The following is a 14,396-nucleotide window of genomic DNA, read 5'->3' as shown; positions in this document are numbered from 1 at the left end:
TTCTTTTTCTTGATGCGCCCACTAAAATGCGTTGCGGTGGGCTCAATACACGAAATATATTGCAAGTACCCACCCAATTTGCACTGTTTAACACAGGTCTGGATTCGGCTTAAGAAAAACTAGCGTTACTTTAAAATTAGTATGTTTTAATAAAAAAATTACGTCGTATAAATAAATATCTGTGCATTATTTATTGGCAATCTACAAAAACACATTTATTTAACTTTTGATCTGATATTTATCAATGTAAAATATAGCACATGGAAATATGCATAGAAATCATCACCTAATTTTTTTTTTGAAATATTTGTGTTTTTATTATTTACACAAATATTTCTATTTCATACTATTTCTTTGAGTCTAAGTGGCTCATTATTAGAAATAGGAATCAAATTGTGGTAGAGTGGGTTCGAACCGAGAATCTGTGTATTAAGAGTCCGCGACACTAATCACGGGAACACAACCCGACACATTTGCATTTTTAAATTCTTTATTGAATTCTCTCACAACCCTTACGTTATTTCTATATTTCTGTCGTTTTTGTGATCACCTGTCGATGAAAACAACTGTAGTTTTTTAAACTAGTCTTGTGTAATGAAATAAAACCCAATAAGCGGTAATTAACGAGTGTATTTAAAAAAATAATCTTTCTTTTCCATATAGTGTTGACTTTTATGGATTTTTTAAGACTTCTTTTTACAAAATAAACTGTCAATATCCATACAAAATCTATGCTACAAATATAAAAAAAAACTGGCATTATTTAGGGGCACATGTCCGTAAGCATGGCTCGGGAGTAGTTCTAGCACAAATAACTGCGGGAAGGCTCTTCTACTCAATAACATGTTCTCACCAACAGGCGAAAATACAAACTCTTCGTATTTTCACCTTTTGATGAGTACATCCATAGTCCTAGAAACAAGTCGTGTTTGCTTTAATAAACACAAAAGTACTCTTATGCAAGTGTTCAATTTTTATATTTAAATCATCAAGTTAATACCAAATCAATAACACTCACCTTATCATCGTTCACTTTATGTAATACCACTTTTTTTTCTATGGTATTAAACAAAGTAAACGATGAATGATAGGGAGAGTGTTATATAACCACACTACAAAGTTAACAATGCTTTTAATATACAAAATATTAAAGCAATACTTACGACACTGGCCCATGATGATATTTTTACTACTTTCTTATATTATATAGAGTTATTTCTTTAATTTAATTAGTTAATTATCTAAGCCAGCCCTGTTTTTCTTGTCCTTTATTTTATGCAGAAGCAGTTGCAACATGGGCGTTGGATTTGAAACTGGAGCTTTTTGACGTACATGTCAAAATTCATGTTTATAATCGCTTGATACTAATTATAATATAAATATGTTAAAAATTTGGATCAAACGATTTGTTAATCATTGCAATACAGTCTTAATTTGCATGTTATACGCCCTAGTGTGAGTTCTTGGAATTACTCTTGTTAGCATTATACATATTTGATACTTGATGCATTTACGACAATAAATTGTAGTTCGTTATATCAAGATAGTTTTTAGATTTTAATAGACCTTGAATAACAGTTACAGTCAAAAAAATATTACCCGAGGCTTGTCTACGATCAAGGATAATAAGGATATTTGCATAGTGCATTTTTATAATTTTTAAATCCAATTTCAAATTGCATTTTTTTAAAAACCTACTTTAAATATTTCATAATTTTTTTGTTATATGTGTCGCCTACTTTCAAAATCCGCCATATCCAATTTTATAAGATTATAAAATAAGTACTCTATCGGAATGCCAATTGTGGGTTTTATTGTTTTAAATATTTATTTACATAAAAACCCTACTAAAAAATACTAAAAAACATCGTTGTATTTCAAATTTCCCTATATTCATGAAACTTGCCTTCTGACCCATATCGGCCAATCTAAGAGTGGGGATAGGTCATAAATTAAGATGTCGTCATTATCGGTTTGTGTCTCTTGTTTTTTTTAAATACCGAAAAAAAATCCAAAAAAATGGGAAAATTCTCTATTTCATAATATCTTATGTAAAGATTGACAAATCTTTAAAACATAAATGTTACCTGGAGAATTTTAATTTTTATGTAAAATTGACATACATGGATCTGGCGGATTTTTAAATTAGGCGACACATATGTTTTTTTTTTATATTCATTAAAAACGATTTAACTTTCAACTTTTATATTTACATAGATTTATTGACAATAACAAAAATATTCAATGGTAATGTGCATAAGAAAATATAAAAGTATTGGTTAAGTATGGAATATTATTATAGAAACATATTTGATTGTTAAACGATAAGAGTTTGTTCAATTTGGCAAGCTTGCGGTTAGGCATTTCGATGTATAGATAGCATTTTGGAAAAAAAGCCCTTCCAAAGTTTTTTTCTATTACTATTTACTCACTACAAAAATTGAAATTAAATTTAAGATAAAGCTGGATTAGTATAAATTTCGGTTAGATTAAATAGAGGCAAGTTAGTCAATGTAGTTTTTATTAATTGTTGGTACCCCGTGGTCAAGCCCCATGGTAAAATCTACAAAAAATAATTATAATAAGCGTAGAAAATCCTCAAAAATCCTTCTTTTTTAAGGCATTCGTGAATGTTTTTTAATCGTTTAATATAAAATACTTTACGTTATTTTTTAAATCGACATTTTATAATTACATACATATATTTTGTTAGTCTAAAATTTTTTTTATATATTTTTAAATAAATAAAAAAGTTTTTTGGAAAATAATTATGAAAATAATGAATAGATCTTTGTCTCCAATAATTTATAAAAATATAGAAAAAAGTTTGCGAAAAAATCTTTTTCCCAAGAGCTATTTTTTAAAATTTCATTAATCGATTCGACAGTCTCTTTGTGGTAATATCTATTCATTTTTCATTTAAGTTTTAATTGGTAAATACCACTATTTCTTCAAATCTATTGTGATAGGTACGTGTTTCGCTACGTTCCGCATCATTTTAAAACACCGGTGATAATGATGCGGAATGCATCGAAACAGGTGTCACAATAGATTTTAAGAAATAGTGCTATTTTTTTCACACGTAAATACGTTGATTATTTTACAAATTCAGAGAGATGAAATGCAAAAGGATGCATATATGGAGTCAAAATTTGTACGTATTTTCCAGGTGAATCTAAAAATATTTTTTGGGGCATTTCAAGCTCTGAGTCTAGTACTCTTCATGATAGTGACTTCCAAGAAAAAATGAACAAAAAATATATTTTCCTAATATAAAAAAAATTACAACTTTAATTGAGGAATGCAAATAATACTATATTATAATGATATTTATCAAAAATATTTAATATATGAAGTAAGTATTCTGCTCTTGAACAAATTTTATCAAGCGTGAAATGCAATTGTTCAATATTGTTATTAGTTTCCTTTCACGGAAATATATTTGCATTATTTTTAATCAAATGCCAAACTTTGATTTAATGCACTCTACAGCTATAAAACCGTACATATTAATAACAAATTCGGTATGTGAAAATTATCATGGTACAATGTTATTTCCTATATGATTTTTTCATTATTATAAACATTGAATGCCAGAATATATGTATATATATATATATATATATATATATATATATATATATATATATATATATATATATATATATATATATATATATATATATATATAAATCAATTGTTTCAAGGATACGTAATAATTATAATATAATATTACATGCAAATAAGACACACCGGGTGTATTAAATTTAGCTGCTAGTATGAACGAATTTAATGGCTTATAACATAAAATTATATTGAAATTAATTTTTAAAAAAACAGACTGCCAACCAGCTGAACATTCCTCGTAACCAAAGTTTATTCTGTTTAATAAGTTAGTAAAATCAAAATAGTAAAAAAATAAATAAAAAAACGCAGCCCTGTTTAGTTGATCTTTATTAATAATGGTTTCATCATTTTTTGATTATTAATTATCAAAAATAATAATTATCAAAAAGTAAAGTAATTTGTCCACCTCCGTAGTGTAATGGTTGGCACGCTTGGTCCCGGGTTTTATCCCCAGGGTGGGGTATTGTTTTTTTCATTTTGAAGAAAAAGTATTGTTCAATTATTTTTTGAAATATACTTAATATTTTTCAAATGAAGAAAAAACAGTCAGGTTTTACCTAAAAATATCTGTTGCACAGTAAAAAGTTCTGATATAATGAAATGTATTAAAAATACATTTTTAATACATTTCATTATATTTTTAAACCTTAACGACGATCTTCTTAAAAATGAAGTTTTTTTAATATATATAGTTGAAAGGAGTGAGAGATATGTGATTTTTCACCCTAATATTTATTCAATATTACCCTGGACTGTTACCTGAAGCGGAAGTCTGATCACCTTTTCTTCATGTGTTAACGATCAAGATAACACTGCGTTTATATTATGAAATGCCCTGTGCACCATCGGGTGCGGATGAGGGTTTACAGATAGTAATTTTTAGATGCCAAATTGGTAATCATTATTTACATAAATAACAAAAACCAAATTTTAAGGTGAATGTAAAAGGTAAATGGTTTTAAGCCAAGATTTACATAATAAAAATATTAAAATAATAACGAAAAATTTAGTATTAGATATACACATATCGCTCACTCCTTTCAACAACGTCATATGTATATCAGAAATTGTCAATTTTCAGTTGTGCATGTTTTCGGAATGCTCAGAAAATGTACTATATATCAGCATAAGCGGCATATTTTTAACTTAATATTTACCCGCTACAGGGCAGAAAGTGTCGTTTTTGCATTTTGAAGAAAAAGTATTGTTTCTTTTTTTTTAATACACTAAATATTTTTCAAATGAGGAAAAAACATTCAGGTTTTACCTAAAAATATCTGTTGCGCAATAAAAAGTTCAATAAGTCGCTTGATATTTATTTTTAATACATTTTATTAAATTTTTAAACTTTAAAAACGATCTCCTGAAAAATCATGTTTTTTTTATACATGACGTGTTGAAAGGAGTAAGCAATGTGTGTATATGTACAAATATATGTTTTCAACGATTGAGGCTTGATATATTTTCTTAAAGAATGTATGAGCCTGATAATTAAATTCAAATGTAATACATTAATTTCCTCTTAAAATTGCTTAACTAGAGAGTAAACAGCGTAACCTTATAGAGGAACATATAGAGTAGACCGCAGTTTTTGCAGACTCTTCAGAGAAATATGTATGTAAAGTTAGAAGCATTAGAAGGTTGTTACTCTAAAATTCAACATAGTTCGTAAAACTATTCACAGATGGCAATAGCTTCAACTATTTATTTGAAGCGATAGTACCTACGTACTACGGTCTATTCTAATTTCTAAGACTGTTATCTGTCAAATCGCATAATTATCACTCAATCACGAGTTAATTTTATATTAAAACGCTTAATTATTTAATTAAAAAAATAAGTAAATTTACGATTATAATACTATTACAGCAGTAATAAGGATTAAAACATATTTTTTATTACATTTTTGCACGTTTTAACACTAAAGGTATTAATAGTGTTTTTTTTACCACAATGCTTTGCATGATTGATTTAATACCGATATTATATTTAAATGAAACTAGTTATTGGATGCGTAGATCCGAATGGATGCCAATAGCTTCTATATTATTTTACATCTTTACCTTATTTTTTAAAATTTTATTCTTAACCTTGTTGTTTACCTTGTTGTATTCCACCAATTTATTTATTTATTATTATTCCACACCTCGATGTAAAATGTGCAAGTCTCAAAGGCTCATATGGTATTTACATTTTATATAAAATAAAATAAATTTAAATATATAAGTATGTACAGTTTATGCATACACAATAAACATATCTTTCTTCAAACCCGTATCTGCACCTGATGGTGCATAGGGCACTGCATCCTATAAACACAGTGTTATCTTGATCGTAAACATATGAAGGAAAGGAGATCAGCCCTCCGCTTCAGGTACCAGTCCAGGGTAATTTCGAATATACTAGCGTAGAGCCTCGAACCTGGTAGATAAAAATCTCTAATGTTTTTATATTATAATTTTGGTATTTTGTAATGATTTTTAGTTTTTGTGTGCAATTTTAAATGTATTTTTAAAAAATGACAGCCTTGCATTTAAAACTAAGCCAACATTTAAGCCAACTGTTTATAATCCCTGTTTGTTGGATGATTTATATTGACATGGAATAGGTACTACACACACACTCACACACACACACACACACACACACACACACACACACACACACACACACACACACACACACACACACACACACACACACTCACCCCAACCAATATAACTTTCATAAGAATAGCATTATCGGAGGATTTTTTTAATTGGCCATAGTTTTGTTAATTAATGTTGTATAATATATTGTTTTGGCTGTAAAAATCCCAAATAAAATAAAATAAAATAAATAAAATAAAAAAAGGATAGGACGACTGAAGTTATATCTTCATTTTAAAACGAAAAATGTGTACTATGTACACACTTCATACATACGTTCGTAGATGAAACCGAAAATAACTGAATCAAAACTTAAAATATTTCTTCTGGCAGTTGGCCAGTGAAAGTTGAATATCCAGATGATGGTTTAAAAATTTAGGTACTTAAAAAGAAGATCAATTATTACATAAATGAAGCAGACTTGCCAAAAGGCAAGTGTTATTATTGCGTAAATTTGTGTTACATAAAAAAGAAAGCAGAAGATATTTTTAAAGTGGCCAAACTGGATTGTATCAATAATCTGGACGGGAAGAGCTAATTGGATCACAGCGGCATTTTTAAAGGAAACAAATTTAAACAAAATGTCACAAGTTCATATGTCTAGTCCATAGTTTCTTAAACTTTTTCGCACCGTAGACTCACTAGAATTTTTTCATTACCTAATAATGAATTTTCATACACTTATCAATTTTTTTTTTTAATTATTTATTTGGCAGTCACCCTGTGAAAGGATGTTTCTGCCAGTTCAAGTATTATTTTTATTTACCAATAAAAAATACAATAGAAAATAATAAAAACAATTATGTTATACAAAATTTAGTAGTTTGAATGCGTTTAGCTTTATCATTTTAGAAATTATGCTCGCAATTCTAGAGTTATGTTCAGAAAGAAGAGTGGATCTTGGGTGGTGAGTTAAATGTGTTTTTAACAGCTGAAAGAGTCATTTTTATTTTATCTCATATTTTAAGTTAAAGGAAGTAAAAATCCACTTAATGATAAATAAATCTTGTACAAAATAATCAGGGTAAGTAATAAATGCTACTCCTCTAAAAAAAATGTGTATTTATAAAAAATATAATAAAGTCCCTTTCACCTTTAATCAAGCAAGTCATTGCAAACTTTTGATACAAGTAAGGTCATCTGATCCAAAACACAGAAATATGTACTTCAAACAAAACACATACATACCTCCTTTAGTCAAAAGAATATTGATTATCATTCAATTGAGTTATACAACTTGCTTCCATTGTTCATAATGCCATTAAATAACGTATATAAGAACTGTTTGTAATGGGTAATAGAGGTGGGTAGATCTTAAATATAATGCATCATTCGGCCATGTCTTATTTGATTGCATGTCATTAATAAGCTAGATACTTGAAAAACGCTGTATAGAGAAATAAACACACGCTGAAAGAGAGTAAGGTGAGAATCTATAAGATCTGCGCATAAGACCGATGATATAAGGCATAGAAACTAAAGCTAACACCGCGAGAACGAAAACTCATCTTAGAACCACCAAAATGAATACTCTAGAACCCATTGGAGGCCTAATACTTCGCGACATAATAAAAAAACTATAAAGTAAGAAGAATCTGTGATGTCGCAGATGTAATGCGATGGGATAGAGTAAGAAGACGTCTCTGGAGAGATCATTTAGGAAGAGCAAGTTCGGATCGATTGGTGAGGATAACTACAGACGAATGCATAAGAGGTAACAGGCCCCCAGGAAGATCACCTAAGCGATTGAAATATAGCTGGTCTTCCACCTCCCAGGAGCGAACTCCGAGAACAAAAGGACACAGTCCTAGCTAAAGAGGAAGAAAAAGATATCATAAACAATTAACTTTTCGTAATTTTGTAATTAAGTTTCGTAAAATGTGCTTTTCTGTAAGACCAAAGATGTCGTATGATGGAGTAGAGAAGGAAGAAGATTTTTATGAGAAAATTTCAACCAAATGGATGAATCAAGAATCCTATGCATTGCGACTAACGAGATACCACTGGGTCAACGCCTTCCTGGAAGACTACCAAAGAGATGGAAAGAAAGCTGGGCGTCAACATCACAGGAATAGTCAGTTTCTTGAAAAACAGATCTTCACATCACATTTAAGGAAAACAAGAAGCAGAAGAAGAAGGCTTTGTAGTATAACTCTCTTTGCAATTTTACCGTCGATTTATGAATATGTTTGCAGGTATGGACATGACAATGCCGTTTCGTTATTATTTACTACATTTTTATCTGCTAATTTCACTTCGCAGGAGGTCAAATTCGTTGTCGAAACCCATTAAATGAGCAATATTTTATATTTTAATATTCTCTACGTACTTTTATTGCTATTCTGGTATCCTTAATGATGGCAATACTGGCGCAAGGTGATCTGATAACAACCCTGCAACATTTATACAAATATCATACCGGTAGCATAACTAAATAACATAAATACTAACTAACTAACTAACTAACCATCACGCCGCTTCTCTGTAGGGGTAGGCAGAGAGAATAGAACGGCACACCACTCTGTCCCTGCAAACATTCTTCGCCTCTTCCACGTTCATGCATCTCCCCATACATACCCGCCGATTGTTACGACTCCTAACCTAAATAAAACAAAACTCCTAACATAAATAATCAGTTTCATTTATTATGAAGTCTGACTTCCTATGTAGAAGTATTAAATTTCAGTTAAAATACTTTAATTTAATGCTATTTCTGTGAGCTCAAGCGGCTCATTATTAGAAATAGGTATCAAATTGTGGTAGAGTGAGTACGAACCGAGAAACTCTGACTCAAGAGTCCGCGACACTAGCCACGGGACCACAAACAACAAAGAATCCATAACTAAAACTTACCAACTAACTAACCATCACGCTGTAGGCAGAGAGAATGGAGCGCCACACCTATCTGTCTTTACTAACAATCTTCGCCTCTTCTACATCATGCATCTACTCATTCACACCCACCGCTTATTCCGACTCCTGATCTGACGAATTTCAATTTTTTGAAATACTTGATCATGCCTGATTTTCCTCGATCTTCCTCTACTAATTTACTACAAATCCGTCTCTCTGTCTACACCGGGGCAGTTCTAGTAAATTTAATAACGGTTTTACAAACATTTCTTTATTTAGATTGGCAGTGACAGGGATATTGAAAGCTTTGAAATGTAAATTCACGTAAAATCGAGATATAATTTTGTTTCATATATTCTATAAATTTCGCAACTTGGTTCATTAAACAAAACCAAAAAAATGCTTTGCTAGAGAAGGTCTTCCAGGAAGCCTAGATGCTTCTGTGTCAGATGTCTGAACAGCTTTCAATTATAGATGGCACGTGACAGAGTGACTTGAAGACGTCTCGTGATAGTCATATGCTCCACCTAGGTAGCGATCATGGAACTTTTTTTTTTTTTTTTTTTTTTGTAAGAAGAAAAGAAGAAGATTTCCTCACAAACGTGAACAAAATCCAAACTGGATAATCACTAGACAAAAATATCGAAATCTTTTAGTACACAACCATGATACACGATTTACACACAACGAAGGTTTGAATAGTCCCAAGAATTAACAATTAATATGGGAGTCGAACACTGCAATATATCATATCATTCCGAACATTTTTTAATTTGTTGCCGACGGGTGTTAGAGGTCAAAATAAAATATGGAACAAAGCCAAAATAAAGGAATGGGTAAATGATCGAGAGTTAATTTTACGAAAATTGTAAAATGTGTATATTCTTAATTTTTCTCTCTTTTTTGTGTATATATTAGGTTAAAATGATTAAAAACAATAAAATTGTATTAAAAAAAGAACTCACCGACAAGACATACAAGGTAGCTTGGTTGGTCTCTGCAAAAAAATATATTTATTTAAAATTGTGCTTTTAATAAATGTATACAATTTATGTTAATAAAAAAAATGATAAGGTTAAAATTTCATTATGTTTTGTCCCACGGTTCGGCCACACCTTGCGGTCAGTTTTAGCGATGCGATGATTCAAGTCACGAAGAAGGACTTTGTTCAATAAAAGATATTAGGCGTCTGAAAGTTACTTCTTTGAATGAGCTTGGATGCGTTGCCAAAAAAACACCCGTTATATTACAAATCCACATGATTGTCCCAAATACTGAAATTTGGGGCAAAATTACAAACAACGAACAGAGTTTTGTTTCTTTGTTTTCCAAAAATGTTTTTAATTGTTTAAATCATATTAACATTTTTTTATTTATTTGTACCACTTTTTACATTATATTAAAATTTTACATTAAAGTCAGAATTACATGTTTTATACACAAATTAAAAAAAAAATAATTTAGGTACTGAAATCAAATATATTGATAAAAAACAAGATAAATAATAAATGTGGTTAGTGTCAGAGTTACTCGGTTCGAACCCAATCTACCACAATTTTATGCCTATTTCTAATAATGAGCCGCTTAGGCTCACAGAAATAGTATGAAATTGAAATATTTGTGTTAATAATAAAAACACAAATATATATTTTTTTAAGTAACAAAAAAAAAACAATACAAAAAAGCTATTACATCATTCATAAGTATTATATAAATAACAAACAATAAGTGTAAGTCCCTCTGAAGCATCAGAGCTTAGTATGTATGTACATATATCGCTCACTCCTTTCAAGAACGACATAAATCAAAATATTTGATTTTTCAGGAGAACGTTTTTAAAGTTAAAAAATATAATACAATGTATTCAAAATAAATATCAAGCCACTTACTGAACTTTTTACTGTGCAACACAACTTTTTAGTTAAAACCTGAAGGTTTTTTCTCCATTTCAAAAATATTTAGTAATTTTAAAAAATTATTATACAATACCTTTTCTTCAAAATGCAAAAACAATACTTTCTGCCCAGTAGCGGGTAAATATTAAGTTAAAAATATACCACTTTTGCTGGGATATAGGACATTTTCTGGGCATTCCGAAAACATGTACAACTGAAAATTTACGATTTTTAATATATGACGTTCTTGAAAGGAGTGAGCGATATATACACGATTGATGCGTCGTCTCTGTTTAAACACCTATAGTATATAAATAAATATTACGGAATAATTTCGAATTCTCCTTCATGATGCCTGAATCGAAAATCTAGCTAGAATTAAATTTTATCTTTTTTCCATATTATTTCTCATTCTTCTCTTTACCTTTAATTCTAAATTACCAATGATGCTACTATACTTTTTATAATTACATCCAACTTTTTAATTTTTAGAGTTGTATGTTTTTTATGATTAAAATTAATAGACCGTCTATTAAAAAGTCATTTGGTTCTGCTGTTTGTGCATTACAATATTACCTAACATTTCAGTGACATTGTTGGGGACACAAGTTTCCAGTCAGGTCAATGCCAACTGTAGTTTCACTTGCACAGCATTGACCTAATAACTGACCTGACCTTGGCGAGATATTGACCTTTTCGACTGTTAGACACATCGCAAAAGTTGTTCCCGGAAATTTCGATTTCACAATTTAAAAATGCATCAACTTTATTTCACAATTTGTAAAATCCATAATTTAAGATTTTATATATTTTTTTTAAACAATTTTGATTATCTTATTTAGACTTATGTTGTTTTCAAAAAAGACTAAGCATCTTCATGTGTTTACGATAACACTGTTTTTATATTATGCAGTACCCTATGCACCATTGTTTGCGGATAAGGGATTGAAGAAGAATTATATCTTACGAATTACTACCTGGCACTGGCTGGCCTAAGTGATCACTTTATACTCTGCGACGTTCACTATTCTGCCAATATACGCATATCAAAAAAGTAGAAGAAAAAACTACAAAAAATCTTAATGTAAAAATTAAATAAACTGATTAGTTCCTTTATTAAGTATAATAAATAAATGGTGAGTTTAAGTCCATTTCCAAGCACAAGAGAGAGGCTTAGCGAAACTAAAATAAGATATTTTATTAGTAAAATAATATATTTAATAAATTAAATAAAAAATATATGTTTATATCCTTTTCAAGTATAATCCTTTCAGTAAAATGATTTTTTTTTGTCTTATAATAGTATACGTAGGAGCATTCGATAAGGAGTATGAAACGCAAAGGATTCAGCTAACGCATCGAAAATCTTGAATTGTGGTAAACGAAAATTAAACTAGAATGATTATTTGTTTTACAAAATTCGAAGGTTGAATTTCAGGATCAATTCAGTATTTGAGCTATGCTTGTGCTGAGAACACTTAAAAAGTTCCCATTCTATGTTCACAGCCTAATTTATTGAAAAGTCAATTAAAGTTTCAAAATAAAATGTTTTTACGTTTCATATTTTTAATTATAGCTCTGATAATTATAAAATCAGGATTTGGTGAGTATTAAGTTTACTTAATTAAAAGGAATAATCAATACTTCACTATTTGCATAAAATAAATGAAGATAATTTCTTAAAATCTGCTGGGATACGTGTTTCGATGCATTCCGCATGATTTTTAAATACGATGTTTGAAAATGATAAGGAAGTTTTCACGTAATATTTCGCAGACGCTTGTGTTAAATTTGTTTCATTAATGAAAAAGGGATTAGATCTTGAGTTTCATGATATCTCTTTATTATATAATATGAAAACTACTCACATTTTCAAGTCTTTTAAATAAAACTTGGAAGTCGCGAGATCTTCCCCTAAATGCACCATTAAAAATGGGGTTTCTTCTATTTTCAGCAAGCTCATCAGATCGTATTGTTAAGGACGACGACGTCATGTCCCTACCAGAAATGAAATGCCATTACGGAGATCAACTTCTGAGTACGTAAACTAATATTTTACTTAATAAGCTGACTCGGATTTGCAGTATATCTATCAATTTATGTATTCTTATTTTACAAAGTGTGTACCATTATTTCTTAAAACGTGTTGTCATACTTTTTTCAATGCATTCTGTATTTCATTATCATTATCGGTGTTTGATAAGGACGATGAATACATCGAAATACATGTCACAATAGATTTTAAGAAATATTCAGTAAATTTAAATTGACAGATTTATTTCGTGCTTTATATCCTTGTATGTAAACACTGAATTATCCAGAAAGTTATCATACAGCAAAAAAAGATTAATAATTATAATTTTTTTTTTAAATACATCATTCATGAATAAGTATATACAAATCAACATTTTTTGTGTGTTTAAATACTTGTTCACAAAATCTGGATTATCTCCAATTACAGGAGTCATTTTCATATTATTTTTTTAACATCTCATCAAAGATGAAGAAGAATATGGAAGTCTGGGCATTTACGGGGCTGACGACCGTCATAGGCTGGTTTAAGTGATCACTTTACACACGTGCAACATTCACCAATTCTACCCATTATTGACAACCACACTACTCAAATTCTTGAGTAGTGTGTTGTCAATAATGGTCAATAATGGTTGTCTAATTTTACATCTCACCAATAGATGTCTCTAGTGAAGTTCTAGTGATCCTCAAGAACGAGGTTTCTAAATTGGTTCATATATATAGAACTTCCAAGAATTTGAGTAGTGTGGTTGTCAATAATGGGTAGAATTGGTGAATGTTGCACGTGTGTAAAGTGATCACTTAAACCAGCCTATGACGGTCGTCAGCCCCGTAAATGCCCAGACTTCCATATTTTTCTTCATCTTTGATGAGATGTTAAAAAAATAATATATATAAATCATATATTAATACACTTGTATTAAAACAAGATGTTGTTAATACATAAAAAATTTAAAATAGCATCATACCTTACCAACCCTCCATTTACATTGTCATACTATATTCTCTTTTCACAAATTTATTCGTTTTTATTGACCCATCTAGAAAAAAAAATATTATAAATACTTGCAAACATTTTGAGATATAGAATGAAATTATTTACAAAAAATTAAACCCTTGAATAAACCACTTACAGATGCTTTCATCTTTTGGTAAAAATTAAAACTTATAATCACATTAATTAAAACTTAAACAAAATGATTTAATTTTTACCAGAAGATGAAAATATCTGTAAGTTTTCGAAACTAGTCGTATATATAAATAAAACTCATTAAGTGGTTTTGTCCGCCTCCGTAGTGTAATGGTCAGCACGCTCGGCTACCGTTCTGGAGGTCCTGGG

The sequence above is a fragment of the Brachycentrus maculatus genome, unplaced genomic scaffold (assembly GCF_059751285.1).
Source record: "Brachycentrus maculatus isolate JH-2025_06_01 unplaced genomic scaffold, ASM5975128v1 h1tg000096l, whole genome shotgun sequence".
NCBI lineage: Eukaryota > Metazoa > Arthropoda > Insecta > Trichoptera > Brachycentridae > Brachycentrus > Brachycentrus maculatus.
Note: the sequence above shows the minus strand (reverse complement) of the source record.